At 43.6% G+C, this 17,403-nt stretch overlaps 1 long non-coding RNA gene across 1 annotated transcript in view; it reads right to left on the minus strand.

Moving 5' to 3' along the window:
- LOC103568029 (uncharacterized) overlaps positions 1–17,403 on the minus strand; it is a 116,762-nt gene that overhangs the window by 32,975 nt on the left and 66,384 nt on the right. The gene's annotated exons all lie outside the window — the stretch shown is intronic.

The raw sequence follows: 17,403 nt of genomic DNA on the forward strand, positions 1-17,403 counted from the left end.
CCTCCCCTCTTCCTGGAAGCCTGACACCAACCTTAAACCCATATTGATTAGGTGCCTCTTTTCATTCACTCATGCAACAAATACCAAGTGAGTACCTGCTGTACACAGCACTGTGGTGGGCAGCAAGGAGAAGAGAGGGAACAAAAGCAGACCCAGCCCCTGCCCTCAGGGATTTACAGTCTAGAAGGGGAGATAGACAATATTCAAGGAAGTCAATAAATGTGCTAATGACACACAATGAAAATAAGCAAGAATGGAGAGGAAGGCGGGGGGTGGTTCCCAGGGTACTAGAGAAGGCCTCTTCACGGAGGAGATGTTTCAGCTGAGACCTTAACCATGAAAACAAGACAGCAGGGAAGGGCCATTCCAGACAGAAAATTAGTATGAAAGCCCTGCAAAAGGAAGAGTTTGGTATAGTTAAAAAAAGATGATCAGTGTGACTAGAACCCAATAAGCAAGAGGAAGTGCCCCATGATGATGTTTCTAGTAACATCTGGACTAGCTTGCTGTGAGCTAGGTGCTCATCTAAGTGCATGTTGTCACGGAACCTCACAGCAACCCTACAAGGTGGGTACTATTATTCTCCCCTATTTCAGTTAGCTGCTGCCACATATCAAACCACCCCCTAAGTGTAGTGGATTAACATGACAACTGTTTACGTGCTCATGATGCTGTGAGTGGGCAATTTGGGCTGGGATCTCCCTCCACGTGGTCTCTCATCCTCAAGGACATCAGCTGGCCTTGTCTCATGACAGCAGTGTTCTGAGAATGGAAACAGAATCTGCAAAGTTTCTTGAGACGCAGGCTCAGCACTCCCACATCATCAGTGCCACCACATTCTATTGAAGCAAATTACAAGGCCAGCTCAGTTTCAAGGGGGTGGGAAAATATACACCTCCTTTAACAGAAGCAGCTCAAAGAAATTTGAGGCCATTTGCAATCTACAACATCCCATTTACAAAAGGAGAAACTGAGGCAGACAGCAGTTACATACACATGGCACAGTCACATAATTAACAAGTAGGGAGGAGACATCCTAACCTCAGGAGTCTGAAACCAGAGGCTTTGCTCTTGGCCACAGAGATACAACTGCGAGACAGGGCTGGAGGGGCAGGTAGGAACCAATGACAGAGGGTCTCATCATCTCGACCTTCTCCTCAGAGGCAAGGTGGTGCAGTCATGAGCCAGAATTCCATCCCACCTCTGTCACAGGCTGGCAACATGACCTAGAGAAAGAACCCCCCGTGATCAGCTGAATTGCTCACCCAAACAAAAGCTTAAGTAAGGAAGCTCCTAACACCCTATAGGTGTTACACCCCTTAGAACTCGTGCCTGCACTGCCCTAAATATCTCCCCCTGAGCTGATCACCCAGCTAGAACTTTCCATTCTGCAGAGAGAGGCCCCAGGAGAAATGAATCACACAGGGGCAAATTCTTCCAGGTAATCAGAGAGTAGACCTCCAAGGGAATCTGGGACCCAGGTAGGACTCCACTGATAAGAAGGTGGGGACCATGAATGGGGCAATACCTCGAGCAGGGAGGCCTTTTGAGGGCACTCCAGGAGGAGTGCTGTGAGCCAATACTTCAAGATGCTGCGATGAGGATTCTGGCATTTTCAGACAGGAGCTAAGGCCAGGAGCCTTTTTGTTCAAAGGCGTTCTGGTGCCACCTAGCATCGGTGGAGGAGCTCCTGCACCTGAGGGTTCTTCCTGCAGCCAGAGCAGGGAAAACAGGGCCGAGGGGGAACCAAGCCAGAGTTGGGAAGCCAGATTTCAACACCAGCTCTGCCAGTGGTTTCTGCTGTGACTCTGGACAAATCCCTTCACCAGTTTTCAACCTCAAACTGAGGTTCACCTCGGTTTCCCCGAATGCTCAAGGGGAGAACTGGAATAGTTCTAACATTCTGTGATTCTAAAAGCTGGTTACAGTGTAGGAATGACCTTGGCACACTCGAAGCCTTGTGATTTACTATTTGTGCAGTTGTTTGATTCTCTATCACACACACACACACACACACACACACACACACACGTGATGGAAGATCCCACAAGGAGGGGACCCTGCGATCTTGTTCTCTGCTGTGTTCCCAGAGCTCAGGACGCGGCAGTGCTCGACAACATTGTGATTATTGCTGCTGAAGACAACTGCAGATGGGAGCTGGTCTCAGAGGGGATATACAAAGGTGGAGGGCGGCAACCCTATCTGGGACGCTAATGACCCCCTAAGCCTTTGTGAGGCCCAGGTTGCCTTTTTCAGATCAGTGGATGTGAAGGAGCTGCAAATGCATAAGGAGGACCTGGGCAGCCACCATTTCCTGCTGTCAGGAGGAGGTGAGAGCTAGGACGCCTCTTTCCCTCTCTCAGGTCATGGTGGGCTCCCTCCAGGTGCTAAAATGAGCAGAAAGAGGAGTTTAATCTCCTATAATCTCCATCAACACCTCCACACCCCCATAAACATAGCTGGTTACTATGTAAAGAAAGCTCCAAGACTAGTTTCCAGTCCCCCTTCCACGTCTGCCACTGCCCCTGAGCCCTCTGCCCATTTTCAGACGGCCACCACCTCTCCCCTGACTCTCGGTCAATGAGAGGGGCCAGCCGCTCACAGGTCAGGCCAGGGGAAAGGTGAACCCAGGCTCCTCAGAGGCCAAGACCACTTGGGAGGTGGCAGTGTCCTCAGAGGCTGTCCTCAGACCCCAGTGCAGCAAAGGGAGGCTGGCTGGCTGACACTTGACTGAACTTGGAGAGAAATGTTTTTTCTACAGTGTCATGAGCCCTTCCTACGCCAGCTAACCTATGTTCCCAAAAGACGAAGTGAAAGATATTCCAGCAGATGACAAAACTCAAGTCAAAAGGTAAGTGGACGAGCCCAGGATCGCCTAGTAATCTAGAATTAGAGCTGAGACTGAAATTGGGGTCTCCTGACACCCCTCAATGGGGGCTCATCAAGAATCTCATCAGCCAGAGATTAATTGGCAATCCTTTCCAGGGCTGCTTGGACATTAAAAAAAAAGAAGATTAACACAAAAGGGCAAAATAAAAAACATCAGGCCACATGGCAGGTGAGTCAGTGTAGATCTGTTTGACTATGGAATCCTTCCAGAACTCATGTTTGCAAAAGGGCAGCCCAAGAGTGAAGGGTGGGGCTATACCAGGAAGAACTCACCTCTGAGAGTTCTCTTCTCCTGTCTGCAGAGGCAGAACTGAAATCTGAAGCCCTAGCAACTGCTGCTGCTGAGCCTCTAATCCTGCCTTTAAAACAATCCACCTTTTTCCCCACGAAAAAAAATATCTATAAACCTTTGTCTCTTTTACTGGATGCAACAGACAAAAGTGTGAAAGGAAGCATGCATCTGCTCTCCCCATTTAAAACAGACTGGTGTGCTGGACAATGAGAGTTCTCTTTCAGGAGGACAAGAACCCTGGACAGCCAAACGTCTGCTGGGCTAGCTCTAGTCACGCCTGCCTCTTTTTAAAGAGCACGGAACCAGAGAGGGGATGTGAACTTGCCAGAGGTTGAGAATCACCTCTGCTACCCTCAATTGCCCCATGAGCCTGCCCCCAGTGGCCAGAGGAGTGTGATTTACAAGGTCGTTCCATGTTGAAAATGGAACCTCTGGGGTACCCACACTCGATGCTTTCACGAAAAGGACCCGCTGTTGCCCTCCCAAGTAGGACCTCATATCACCCTCTGGCCCTGCCATCAATCGATTGGCTCAGGATAACCAGAGGACGTCATTCAGGCCATGGTCTTAATGACGTAAGGTAAGATCCCATCTTTGTAACTCATCTATTTTAACAGCAGTTTGGGGCACTTCATCCCAAAGAAGAAGAAATAGGTATGGGAGTTCTTCAGGCGGGGTGGCAGGCCAGAGTGGGGAGAAAGACACCTTGGGCCAGAAGACCCTTTCTTTATAAGACCCTTGCTTAGCCCTTTGGAAGTGATGGCCTACACATCAGGTGGCTTTTGTACAACAGGACAAACGAGGAATATCTCCCCTTCTTTTGTTCCCTGCAAATTCTAATGTGTTTTTCCATTTGGCTTCCTTGTCCCCTTTTATAGATGAGAAAACTGAGGCTCGATACCTTTCCCAAAGTATGTGGCTGAGAGCCAAGATTCAACCCCAAGCCACCCAACTTCAGGGCCCAAAATGTTAACCATTAGGCTACACTCCTTCCACAGTGGAGTGAAAAGAGCCCTGACTGAATTTAGGGTCAGGAGATCTGGAAAATCTGCAAATTTCTTATTGTGAGTCTTTTCTTCCCCTCTCATTCTTCTCCATGTGTAAACTGAAGGGGTTGGCCTGGAGACTTCTAAGGCCTTCAAATTTTTCTGAATTCATGATCCTCATCTGTAAGAACACACACTGAGTTCCCTCCTAAATACCCTTGAGGCTTCCACTCTAGCTATCAATGAGACTTTTTTTTTCTTTTTGAGTAGATGTGTAAGAAACCAAATTGATCAGCTCTTGAAAAAGATAATGAAAGCCACTAGTAAGTCAACCGAAAACCTGCTGACTGGCTAAGCATTAGCAAATCACAAATATTGCTTGCGAATGGGGACAGGAAGAGTAAGCAGATAGTAGGAAAGGAATTTGAAGGATATTAAGATAACACGGAAAGGAAATAAGCAAGAGCTATGAGCTCTATTTGTGCCCCAGCTCCTGAACCAGGTGTACACTGAATCTCCATCACCTGACTCCGAGCCACCTCCCAGGCTCAGAGCCCAAGCTTGAGGGAAACTAACTGCTTGCTATTCTGAGCATATTTTATACTTTCCAACCTCTGTGCCTTTGGTCGAGCCATCTCGTCTACCTAGAATACCTGCTCAAAGCCCAAATCTCAAACTCAAAACTCTAAAGAGCACTTCTTCCACAAAGCTATCCCTAGTCACTGAACTCCCAAAGCTCTTTGCACACCACATATGGAACTCAGTGCAGACTCACTGATACTTACTCATGTCTTTCTTTTTTTTGGATCATTCCTGCTAGAATGTCTGAGCCTGAAGTCACAGGTCATGAATGATTGGACTTTAGGTCATCCTAGGACTAGAAGCAAGTCTTGGCCAATGATAGTAGCAGACTGGCTCATAAGAATCTTCTCTCATCTAGTCCTGAGCAGAAATCCAGGAGAAGAGGTGGGCAGAGACATTTCCTCTGCTTCATTCATACCAGGAGTTCTGTCTTGGCCTCCCTTTCATCTCTTCCTCATAGGCAAAGACCAGAGGATGATCCAATGGTCAAAGTTCCAGGAAAATCGGTGGTTCTTGAGGGCCTCTGTCTTAACAGGGCTCCAGAAACTTTCTGGGCTTCAATTTCTCTTGCATTTCCTCCTTCCATGAGATCAGCCAGCACAACTAGGCTGAGACTCATCATAGGAGGAAGGCCAATCTCACTTTTACTCCCTTTTCTGGCTTCCACTTTGGGCCACTGGCCTCAGTTATAAATAAATTCTCTTTGTTCCCATTCTGCCAATGTTCCTGTGGTACCAGTCTGGGGAGAAGGGAGTAGGCAAACGGGGAAGTGGAGACCCAGAGAGGGGAAAAGTGATCGTCTATGTGGGATGCAGACATTCCCAAGTTCTATGTCCATGATGCTACCAAACTCCATTAAATTTCAATTGGTATTTTTATCCCCATTTTATAGGTAAGCAAACTGAGGCTCAGAAAAGTTAAGTAAGGTACTCAAAGATGCGCTGTTAATAAGATGCAGAACCAGTATGCCAAACCCAGATCAGATTCCCAGCCCCCTGTAATTAACAATCAGGGCAGCCTGGTCTTTGGGAAGCAGCAGAGCATGTGATTTTCTAGAACAGTCCTGTCTCATGAACTCCCTCAGGGTCTCAAGTTGCACCTCCAGCTACTTATACTTTCCGGCCTCCTTTCCACCCTGCTTCTCCACAGGCACATCCTCCAAACACTGACACAGAGCCTAAGAGGAGACTCAGCACCCTGGAAGATATGTTGACACTGGCCCTGCTCTAATTACAGCTCCAACAGCCTACACTGTGCCTAGCAGACACATCATACCAGGAGCACATTAGTTTCCGCCCCAGCTGGCTCCCACCATGGGCATGCTCACAGGGGCTCTGTGTGAACCCCTGACGTGGGAGGAATGCACCCAGCCCTGCCTCTCTTCTTATTTTTAATTAGAAGTTCCATTAAAACCACTACAGCAATGAGGCACACACCAGGCAGCATACTTCAGGACAATTAGCACACTCCTCGGGTGGCTAAAACAGCCTCGGCCCTGGTCTGGGCTGACATAATTGCACCAAAACATACAGCCTACCAGGAGGCTCCTGTTTCAAGTGGAAAGAAACAATTAGTCACACAATCTATTGGGCATTAGATCTGTAGGAAATTGTTCAGTATACATAATTTAAAAGTTTGCCAGGGGTTGAGATACATGGAAATTATCGCTTGTGTATGGCTCAGTATGTCCACGAGCAAACCTCCATCCTTGCCCACCCCACCCCCATGTTACTAATACTGTTTGTGCATAGAGACGCCAACTGCGTAAAGGGACGGGTTGTAATTATGTGTCTGGATCACTGTAGATGTGCGCATTCTATTTCTGGAATGTGGGAAATAATCAATGGGGCAAAGAAATTATGAACCCCCAACTACCTCATTGCCACTTTCCGAATACCCAAGCTACTGATTAAAACCTGCCCCAAAGATAGCTCTGGGCCGTGTCATCCTGGTGATTCTGAACAGCAAATAAAGAGAACAAATTGGAAGACCAGAAAGACCTCTCTGAACACCAGCAGAGCTGCAGAAAACCACCCGAGGCTCCCCGGCCTCTGTTTGAAGCCCCACTCTTGGATTCCACATGCAGAAGTGACACGTCTGCGTTGGCTCATCCCTCTCCAGCTCTCATTGCTGAACCATTGCACCTTCCGCAGGCCAGCAGTGCCATGATAATTAATATTCAACTGGCATTTCCACTGCACGTTCAAAGCCTGTTCTTTCAGCCTTTTCAAATCCAATTCAGACCAAAGTAATCCTTGCCCTTGCATTCTGGTTTGGGCGGCACTGATTGTTAGGATTGCAGATTATGGTTTATCAGCATTTATTGAACAGCAAAGGACCTGCACCAGAACGTTTGTCACTAGGTCTCTGACTCCCAAGAAGAAATTAACAAGCTAGCAGGACACAAATACTGGACAGGAAGGAGGCTGTTTCAGGGAGAATTATTATTTATGAGTTTGCATACAAAACTATGGATGGAGTAGAGGGTTGCAAGGCTTTGAAACAAGGGACAGTCAGGCTAATAGGAGGCAGCCAGTGTTTGATCACTCACTTTCAAGTCTCCACAATCACTCTTCAGGCTTCATTCTTTGTGGATCTTGAAAAAGAAGTAAAGTGGAAAGACACCTTGATTCAAATCCTGGACTAATCCACTACATGACCTTGTGCAAATTACTTTCCCTCTCCAGGACTCAGCCCCTCATGTTCAAGACCAGAGTTAAATGGGGTCAGGGGTGTTGAATCCTCTTCTGTTGAACCTCCATCCCCTGCGTGCGGATGGACAGGTTCCTTCCCCACGTTCCCCAGAGCAGCTCTCATCCTACGTGTTTCCCATACAAGGCATTCCCCCAAGATTTTGTTTAAGGAAAATTCTTTTTAATCTGTAGAAACAAGTTTGAAGCCACTAGATGATCTCTAAAATCCTTCATAGCTTCATAGCTCAAGAGTCTATGAAGAAGTAGAAGTGAAATGGTAGAAGGACCCCACCAAGCAAGTGGAGAAGCAGCCACATCAGTATGTTTTGAACGGCCAAAGAGATACAAGAGGGAGACAGAAGAAAGAAACAGATTAACATGGAATCCCTGCAAAGCAGAGAACACACCTAGAAATGATAATAATGACTGTAGATATATAAACACAGGGGCCTAAAAACTATGACTTTGAGGGATGTTTAGGCCTTCTTTAATAACTCATATAGCTCAGCAATAATGGCAGATTTCCTAGGCAGATGGAAGGCCCCCTGGTCCAGGCTGATAGGTCCAGATTGATAAGACTTTCTGCCCCATTCTCTCTTGAATGGATGCATTGCTCACCCATGCAAGCTTTGACAATAGGGAAGGTATCAGCTCCTTGGATGAAAGTCTTCTAAAGACAAATTCTGAAACCTAAGAGAAATCTCCCTAGGTCTTCCAAGATGAAATCCAATGACTCTGGTTAATGAAAGCCAGACAAACCCAAATAACCAACGATGACAGAGTTAACTTTTGAAACATGGAACGTCAGCCCAACTTCCGTTTAAACATAGTAGATTGACTACACGTTTCTCTCTCCTGTCTCCTAAAAGCCCACTAGAATATGAGTTAAGGGAGTAGAGAGGTATAAATCCTCAAGAACAAAGAGAAAAGGAAAGAAATAGAAGCAAAAAAGAAGTGGACAAAACTTAGGAAAAAAGAAAAGAAATGAAAGCGTGGTAACTGATTTAGATTTCAGCCTTCTTCTCTCTGCAAAGGACATGCAGGCTGAGAAACCAAGACGAATCCAGGCAGCTCCTGCCAGCAGACCTCAGAAAGGCTCTGGAATCAGAGAAACCAGGTAACGCTGAAAAGAGTGGCCAAGGAGTAGGGTTGAAAACAAGGAGTGGAAAGCCTGAAACCACTCTCCTCTCCTCAAGGGTGCAGGCAGGAGACTGCCACTCCTCAAGCCAGCGGGGAGGTTTCCTCTCTGGAGAGGATGAAACAAAACCTCTGCAAGAGGGAAAATCAGGAGAGCCCAGGCAGAAAGCGAGGCCCTCCCTGAACAAAAAGTTAGACCCTCAGCTCCTAGAACGCTGGCCCCAAGACCCCCGAGGCCCCTCCCAAGCAGATCAGATAATTCTATTTCAGAAAGCTGACTAGCCCAAGAGAAGATTTTCAATTACTACCATCAAAAGAGGGTAGGCAGAGCATCAATCGGAAAGTCCACTGTCTTCAAGGCTCACTCTCTCTCTCTGTCCAGTCCTAGAAAGTCACAGCCCAGCATCCTTATATTTGGAATTCACCACACCACCATTAGCTGAACTCCATCCACCTCACTCCCACTGGAACATGGTGAATAGAAGCTTTAATGTAATCTACCCTGATTCGTAAGGGGAAAAATGAAATCAGTAACATACCTTATTATGGCGGGTTTTGCTGAGTGAAGATGTGCAAGCACAAGGTGAGCGTGACATAGTTCAGAGTGAGAGAGCAAAGTCTTTTTTAATATTGGACATTTGTGATAAAAAAAGAAAGGATGCAAAAGGTGTCTTACAAGGAAGAACTCCTCTAAGGAGAAGGAGGAGAGGTATAAAGGGAGTCCATAGGAGATTTTGCCCTATCATGTATAAGGTAGGCCCCTCTTCTAATCGCCCCGCACAACCTTTAGTTAAATGTCACTTCTTGGGGACACTCTTCAGAGCTGTATCTACTTGGGAGATGGATCAGACTTCCAAATCCTACTTCAAAGCAGCATCAGGAGAGAACAGAGGCCGCCACACCCAAATTATTCAGTTATTTGTCTGCATTCCACTAATACGTCTTGGTGGAGAATTGCTCATTTTAAAAATGGTCAAAAGACCCCACCCCCAAATGAAACCACCTGCCAATAAGCCCCAAGGAAACACCAGTGTCTTCATAGGCGACGTATTTTTGTTCTCTGTGGCATTCTCTGAGGAGAAAATTCTACCTCCTCCCTTGCATTTTAAATTAAGGATGCACAAGTGATTTCTCATTTTCCTAAACGAGAGCCTTTTGACCCTACGTCCCTTAGAGAGGGCCGTAGGCAAAGTAGCTTGCTTAGCGCCAGCACAGCCACTTCTCCAGAAGGCCTTCAAAGGAAAGGCTCAGCACTCAATGATCCTGTATCCGCCGGCTGTCAGAGCCCAGGCCACAGGGCACCCCTTTTTAATATTCATGCTTATCAAACACTCCATAAATTCTTGGAGTTGAGAAGGATAATAAGAGTGACCACAGTAATGACACCATTTCCTGAGTGTTCTTGGCACTGTGCTAATGTTCTACGTGCAACTCCTCACAGTCTTTACAACGTCTGTGCAAGGTAGCCCACTTCTGTTTTATAGAGGAACCTAAGACTCAGAGAGATTAAATTACTTACAAATGACACAGCCAGTCTGAGGCAAAGCTGGATTTTAACTTGAGTCTCTCCTGTCCCAAAGTCTGTCTTCCCAAGCACCAAATTCTGGATTGTTCAGGCTCATTCTTAAGCTATCTCTACGTCATTTATCTGCTTAGAAAGTTTCGGTAGCACCCCACGGCCTGCAACACTGGTTCTCGAACCCAATAAATATGTCAGCTAAATTCAGTGACTCACTGTTGCCCAAAAAGTCATATATACTTCCTACCTCTGTGCTTTTACGTACAGCAATCCCCTAGTTTGGAAGCCTGCCTCCTATTTAGGTGCATATTACCCATCTTTAAGAGAGCAGCTGAGGTCACACCTCCTCTGAAGCCGTCTGTGAGTATTTCAGGCCCTAAAATTTTCTGTAGAGATTTTCTACCCTCTGGACTCCCAAAACCATTCCTATCGCTCATTCTGTCTTTATAATAAGACAGCTTACAAGTTACTATTTTATATGTTATATTGGTCAAGTTTCCAGCAAGAAGCACAGTCATGTTAGCATAATTTGAGGAGCATTAATAAAGGGACTATTTACAAAGGTGAGGGAAGGCTATAGGGAAACGCTGCAGCTGTGTGAACCCCAGTCTGGCAGTAGAGGCTTCTGTGACAAGGCCTAAATGGGATGAGGAGAGAGAACAGTTGTGCCTAATGGAACCCAGTTTGGAGAAGGAACCCATGGTGGGGGAGACAGTGAATAAATACCTCACCTTACTCTCTTTCCTCCCTTCCCTCTCTTACCAATGTTCCTCACTGGCAGATATTGACCTGAAGCCAAAGGACAAGGGAACACATTGCCATAGACCAGTGGTTCTCAAGCTAACATACATCAGGATCACCCGAGGGCTGTCAAAACAAGGCTTCCTGGGCCCTACCCCCAGAGCTTCTGATTCAGTTGGTCTGGGGTGGGCTCAAGAATTTGCCACAAGATCACGGGTAATGCTGAACGCAGGCCCACACATTGAGAGAAGCTGCCATAGATCCTACCACACAGGCCAGCCTCCTGGAGCACCGAACAAGCTGGAAGGGGTGGAACGGTGTCTTGGAGGGGCAAAAGGAGGATATCCAGCCCACACTCGTATATGGAATCTAGACCATTAGACCATTAAACATTTTCTGTAAAGGGCCAGAGAGTAAATATTTTAGCCTTTGCAGGCCATTCAGTCTCTGTTGCTACCACTTAACTCGGCCATCAGAGTGCAAAAGCTGTCATAGACAACACATACGTGAGTGAGCGTGGCTGTGTTCCAACAAGAATTTACTTTCTTTCCTTCATTCTTTATTTATAAAATTTTATTTACTGCAAACTCATTAAGACTTACCCACATCTGCATCTCCACAGGGTTCACAAACAACCACCACAGTCCCTGAGTGTCTAGATTTTTTTTTTTTTTGCATTTTTATTGGGCAAAGTGTTTTTTTTTAATTTTTATTTTTTTCGGATGTACATCATATTTCGAATTCTGTATACATTACATCATGTTCACCACCCGAACACTAATTATAGTCCATCCCCTCACACGTGAGCCTAATCACCCCTTTTCCCTCTCCCCTCCCCTCTTCCCCAAAGGTAACCACCAGTCCAATCTCCAATGCTATGTGGGTTTTTTTTTTTGTCGTTTTTATCTTCTACTTATGAGTGAGATCATATGGTATTTGACTTTCTCCCTCTGACTTATTTCACTCAGCATAATACCCTCAAGGTCCATCCATGTTGTCACAAATGGCCCGATTTCATCATTTCTTATGGCTGAGTAGTAGTCCATAGTGTATAAATACCACATCTTCTTTATCCATTCATCCCTTGATGGGCACCTAGGTTGCTTCCGAGTCTTGGCTACTGTGTATAATGCCGCAATGAACATAGGGGTGCAAGTATCTTTATGCCTTTGTGTTTTCAAGTTCTTTGGATAAATACCCAGCAGTGGAATAGTTGGATCATATGGTAGATCTATCCTTAATTTTCTGAGGATACTCCATACTGCTTTCCATAGTGGCTGCACCAGTTTGCACTGCCACCAGCAGTGAACAAGGATTCCCTTCTCTCCACACCCTGTCCAACATTTGTTGTTTCCTGTCTTGTTAATTAAAGACATTCTGACTGGAGTGAGGTGATACCTTATTGTAGTTTTGATTTGCATTTCCCTGATAGCTAATGATGTTGAGCATCTTTTCATATGCCTGTTAGCCATCTGTATATCTTCTTTGGAGAAACCTCTGTTCAGATCTTTTGCCCATTTTCTAATTGGATTGTTGGGTTTGTTGTTGTTGAGCTGTATGAGTTCTTTGTATATTTTGGGTATTAACCCCTTATCTGATATATGGTTTGCAAATATCTTCTCCCAATTGTTGGGTTGTCTTTTCATTTTGTTGATGGTTTCCTTTGCTGTGCAGAAGCTTTTTAGTTTGATGTAGTCCCATTTGTTCATTTTTTCTTTTGTTTCCCTTGCCCTGTCAGACATGGGACTTGCAAATATGCTGCTCAGACCAATGTCATAGAGCGTACTGCCTATGTTTTCTTCTAGAAGTCTCATAGTTTCAGGTCTTACATTCAAGTCTTTAATCCATTTTGAGTTGATTTTTGTGCATGGTGTAAAGGAATGGTGTACTTTCATTCTTTTGCATGTGGCTGTCCAGTTTTCCCAACACCATTTATTGAAGAGACTCTCCTTTCTCCACCATATGCTCTTGGCTCCCTTGTCGAATATTAGCTGTCCATAAACGTGTGGGTTTACTTCTGGGCTCTCAATTTTGTTCCATTGATCTGTGTGTCTGTTTTTGTGCCAGTACCACGCTGTTTTGGTTACTATGGCTTTGTAGTATAATTTGAAATCAGGGAGTGTGATACCTCCAGCTTTGTTCTTTTTTCTCGGGAATCCTTTGGCTATTCGGGGTCTTTTGCTGTTCCATATAAATTTTAGGATTCTTTGTTCTACTTCTGTGAAAAATGTTCTTGGAACTTTGATAGGGATTGCATTGAATCTATAGATTGCTTTAGGAAGTATGGACATTTTAACGATATTAATTCTTCCAATCCAAGAGCACGGAATATCTTTCCATTTCTTTGTGTCTTCTTCGATTTCTTTCAACAATGTTTTATAGTTTTCGGTGTACAGATCTTTCACCTCTTTGGTTAAGTTTATTCCTAGGTATTTTATTCTTTTTGTTGCAGTTGTAAATGGGATTGTATTCTTACTTTCTCTTTCTGCTACTTCGTTGTTAGTGTATAGATACGCAACTGATTTTTGTACATTGATTTTGTATCCCACAACTTGACTGTATTCCTTTATTATTTCTAAAAGTTTTTTAGTGGACTCTTTAGGGTTTTCTAGATATAAAATCATGTCATCTGCAAAGAGTGACAGTTTCACTTCTTCTTTTCCAATGTGGGTCCCTTTTCTTTCTTTTTCTTGCCTGATTGCTCTGGCTAGGACTTCCAATACTATGTTAAATAAGAGTGGTGACAGTGGGCATCCTTGTCTGGTTCCTGTTCTTAGAGGGATAGCTTTCAGTTTTTCTCCATTGAGAATGATATTTGCTGTGGGTTTGTCATATATGGCCTTTATTATGTTGAGGTATTTTCCTTCCATACCCATTTTATTTAGAGTTTTTATCATAAATGGATGCTGTATCTTGTCAAATGCTTTCTCTGCATCTATTGAGATGATCATGTGATTTTTATTCTTCATTTTGTTAATGTGGTGTATCACGTTGATAGATTTGTGGATGTTGAACCATCCCTTCATCCCCGGAATGAAACCCACTTGATCATGATGTATGATCTTTTTAATGTACTGTTGTATTCAATTTGGTAGTATTTTGTTGAAGATTTTTGCATCGATGTTCATCAGTGATATCGGCCTGAAATTTTCTTTTTTTGTGTTGTCCTTGTCTGGTTTTGGTATCAGGATAATGTTTGCTTCGTAGAAGGAGTTAGGAAGCCTCCCCTCCTCTTCAATTTTTTGGAAGAGTTTGACAAGGATAGGTATTAAGTCTTCTTTGAATGTTTGGTAGAATTCACCAGGGAAGCCATCTGGTCCTGGACTTTTAGTTTTTGGGAGGTTTTTGATTGCTGTTTCGATCTCCTTCCTGGTGATTGGTCTATTCAAATTTTCTACACCTTCTTGGTCCAGTTTTGGAAGGTTGTATGTTTCTAAGAATTTATCCATTTCTTCTAGATTATCCAATTTGTTGGCATATAGCTTTTCATAGTATTCTCTTATTATCTTTTGTATTTCCGAGGTGTCCGTTGTAATCTCTCCTCTTTCATTTCTGATTTTATTTATTTGAGCCTTCTCTCTTTTTTTCTTGGTGAGTCTAGCTAAGGGTTTGTCAATTTTGTTTATCTTTTCAAAGAACCAGCTCTTGGTTTCATTAATTTTTTCTATTGTTTTTTTAGTCTCTATTTCATTTATTTCTGCTCTGATTTTTATTTCCTTCCTTCTGCTGATTTTGGCCTTTGTTTGTTGTTCTTTTTCCAGTACCTTTAGGTGCGCTGGGATTTTTCTTCTTTGTTGAGGTAGGCCTGAATTGCTATAAACTTCCCTCGTAGAACCGCTTTTGCTGTGTCCCACAGATTTTGGCATGTCGTGTTTTCATTTTCATTTGTCTCCAGGAATTTTTTTATTTCTTCTTTAATTTCTTCATTGACCCAATCATTGTTCAGTAGCATTTTGTTCAATCTCCACATTTTTGTGGCTTTTCTGGTTTTCTTTCTGTAGTTGATTTCCAGTTTCATACCTTTGTGGTCAGAAAAGCTGCATGGTATTATTTTGATCTTCTTAAATTTATTGAGACTTGTTTTGTGGCCTAATATGTGATCAATCCTAGAGAATGTTCCATGGGCATGTAAAAAGAATGTGTATTCTGTGGTTTTTGGATGGAATGTTCTGTATCTATCTACTAAGTCCATCTAGTTAATGTGTCCTTTCAGGCGAGTGTTTCCTTATTGATCTTCTGTTTGGATGATCTATCCATTGGTGTAAGTGGAGTGTTAAAGTCCCCTACTATTATTGTGTTACTGTCTATTTCTCCTCTTATGTCTGTTAATAATTGCTTTATATATTTAGGTGCTCCTGTGTTGGGTGCATAGATATTTGCAAGTGTTATATTTTCTTGTTGGATTGTTCCCTTTATCATTATGTAGTGCCCGTCTTTGTCTCTTATCACAGTTTTTGATTTGAAGTCTATTTTGTCTGATATTAGTATTGCTACCCCTGCTTTCTTTTCTTTGCCATTTGCATGGAATATCTTTTTCCATCCTTTCACTTTCAGTTTGTGAGTGTCTGTAGGTCTGAAGTATGTCTCTTGTATGCAGCATATACATGGATCTTGTTTTTTCATCCAGTTGGCCAGCCTATGGCATTTGATTGGAGCATTTAGTCCATTGACATTTAAAGTAGCTATTGATAAATATGTATTTATTGCCATTTTGTCACTTTTTCTTTTTTGGGGGGTGTGTTTTAGTAGTTCTTCTCAGTTCCTTTCTTTTTCTCTTGCTCTCTTCCCTTGTGGTTTGATGGCTATCTTTAGCAATATGTTTGATTTCTTTTGTCTTACTTTTTTCCTGCTTGTTATAGGTTTCTGGTTTGTGGTTACCATGAGGATCCTATTTAATACACTATGCATGTAACAGTCTAAATTGAGTAGATAGACTCTTTAGCTTCACTTCTTTCTAAAAGCTCTACTTTTTCACTCCCCTCCTCCCATATTATGTTTTTCACATCATATATAGTCTTTTGTTTAGTGTGTGTCTATCCATTACCCTCTTATCATTGAAATAGGTGATTTTAGTACATTTATCTTTTAACCTTCATATTATCTTCACAGGTAGTTGATCTGCTGCCTTTATTATACTTTTACCTTACAAGTGATTTTATTGCCTGTTTTTTGTTGTTGTTGTTTTGGGGTTTTTTGATAATTTTTTTCTATTTGTGATCATTGCTTTCCCACTTAAAGAAGTCCCTTCAGCATTTCTTGCAAAATTGGTTTATTGGTGATAAACTCCTTTAATTTTTGCTTGTCTGGGAAGCTCTTTATCTCTCCTTCCATTCCGAATGACAACCTTGATGGATAGAGTGTTCTTGGTTGTAGGTTTTTTCCTTTTAGCACTTTAAATATGTCGTGCCATTCTCTTCTCGCCTGTAGGGTCTCGGCTGAGAAGTCTGATGATAGCCTGATGGGCTTCCCTTTATATGCCACTTGGGGCCTTTCTCTTGCTGCTTTTAGGATTCTCTCTTTAATTTTAGACATTTTGATTATAATATGTCTTGGTGTGGGCCTCTTTGGGCTTCTCTTGTTTGGAGCTCTCTGTGCTTCCTGAACTTGGATGTCTGTTTCCTTCCTCAGGTGAGGAAAATTTTCCTCTATTATTTCGACAAATAAATTTTCTGCCCCTTTGTCTCTCTCTTCTCCTTCTGGGACCCCTATAATCCGAATGTTAGCACGCTTGATATTGTCCCAGAGTTCCCTTACACTGTTCTCATTTTGTCTAATTCTTTTTTCTCTTTTCTGTTCTGCTTAGGTGATTTCCTCTAATCTTTCACCTAGCTCGCTGATCCATTCTTCTGCTTCCTCTACTCTGCTATTGAGTCCCTCTAGTGAATTTCTCATTTCGAGTATTGTATTCTTCATTTCTGATTGGTTTTTTTTTATGTCTTCCAGTTCTTTGCTGATGTGCTCACTGTATTCATCCATTCTTCTCTGCATATCTGTGAGCATCCTCATTATATTTTGTTTGAATTCTTTGTCCAGTAGGTCGCTAGTCTCTGTTTCACTTAGTTCTTTTTCTGGGGTTTTGTACTGTTCCCTTGCTTGGAAAGTATTCCTTTGCCTCCTCATTATGCCTCTTTCTCTGTGCTATTTTCTTTGTGCTAGGTGAGTCGGCTATGTCTCCTGATCTTGGAGAAGTGGCTTTATGTATGAGATGCCTTATGAGGCCCAGCAGTGTGCTTCCCTCTCATCACCAGTCCATAAGAACCAGGAGTGACCCCTTTGTGGGCTACTTGTGTTCCTCTGCTGTGGCAGGGTTGCTCCCAGTGCAGGTACCCAGGGAGTCTGATCTTTCCTTCCCTGGCCAGCTGTTTGTAAATCCGGTTTGGAGGGCCTCAGCACTGTTGGCTACAAAGTCTATTAGCACACTCTTATTGCAAGTGTCCTCTTAATTGGTACCCAGTGTAGCTGGTTGCTAGACTCAGGGGCTACAGTTGGATAGGCCTGAGGCCAACAAGGCTGTTGTCAGTTCTCTTAGGAGTGCAGCTGAGTGGTGCTGGCCCTTGGCATGGG

This window comes from Equus przewalskii, chromosome 13, assembly GCF_037783145.1.
Source record: "Equus przewalskii isolate Varuska chromosome 13, EquPr2, whole genome shotgun sequence".
NCBI lineage: Eukaryota > Metazoa > Chordata > Mammalia > Perissodactyla > Equidae > Equus > Equus przewalskii.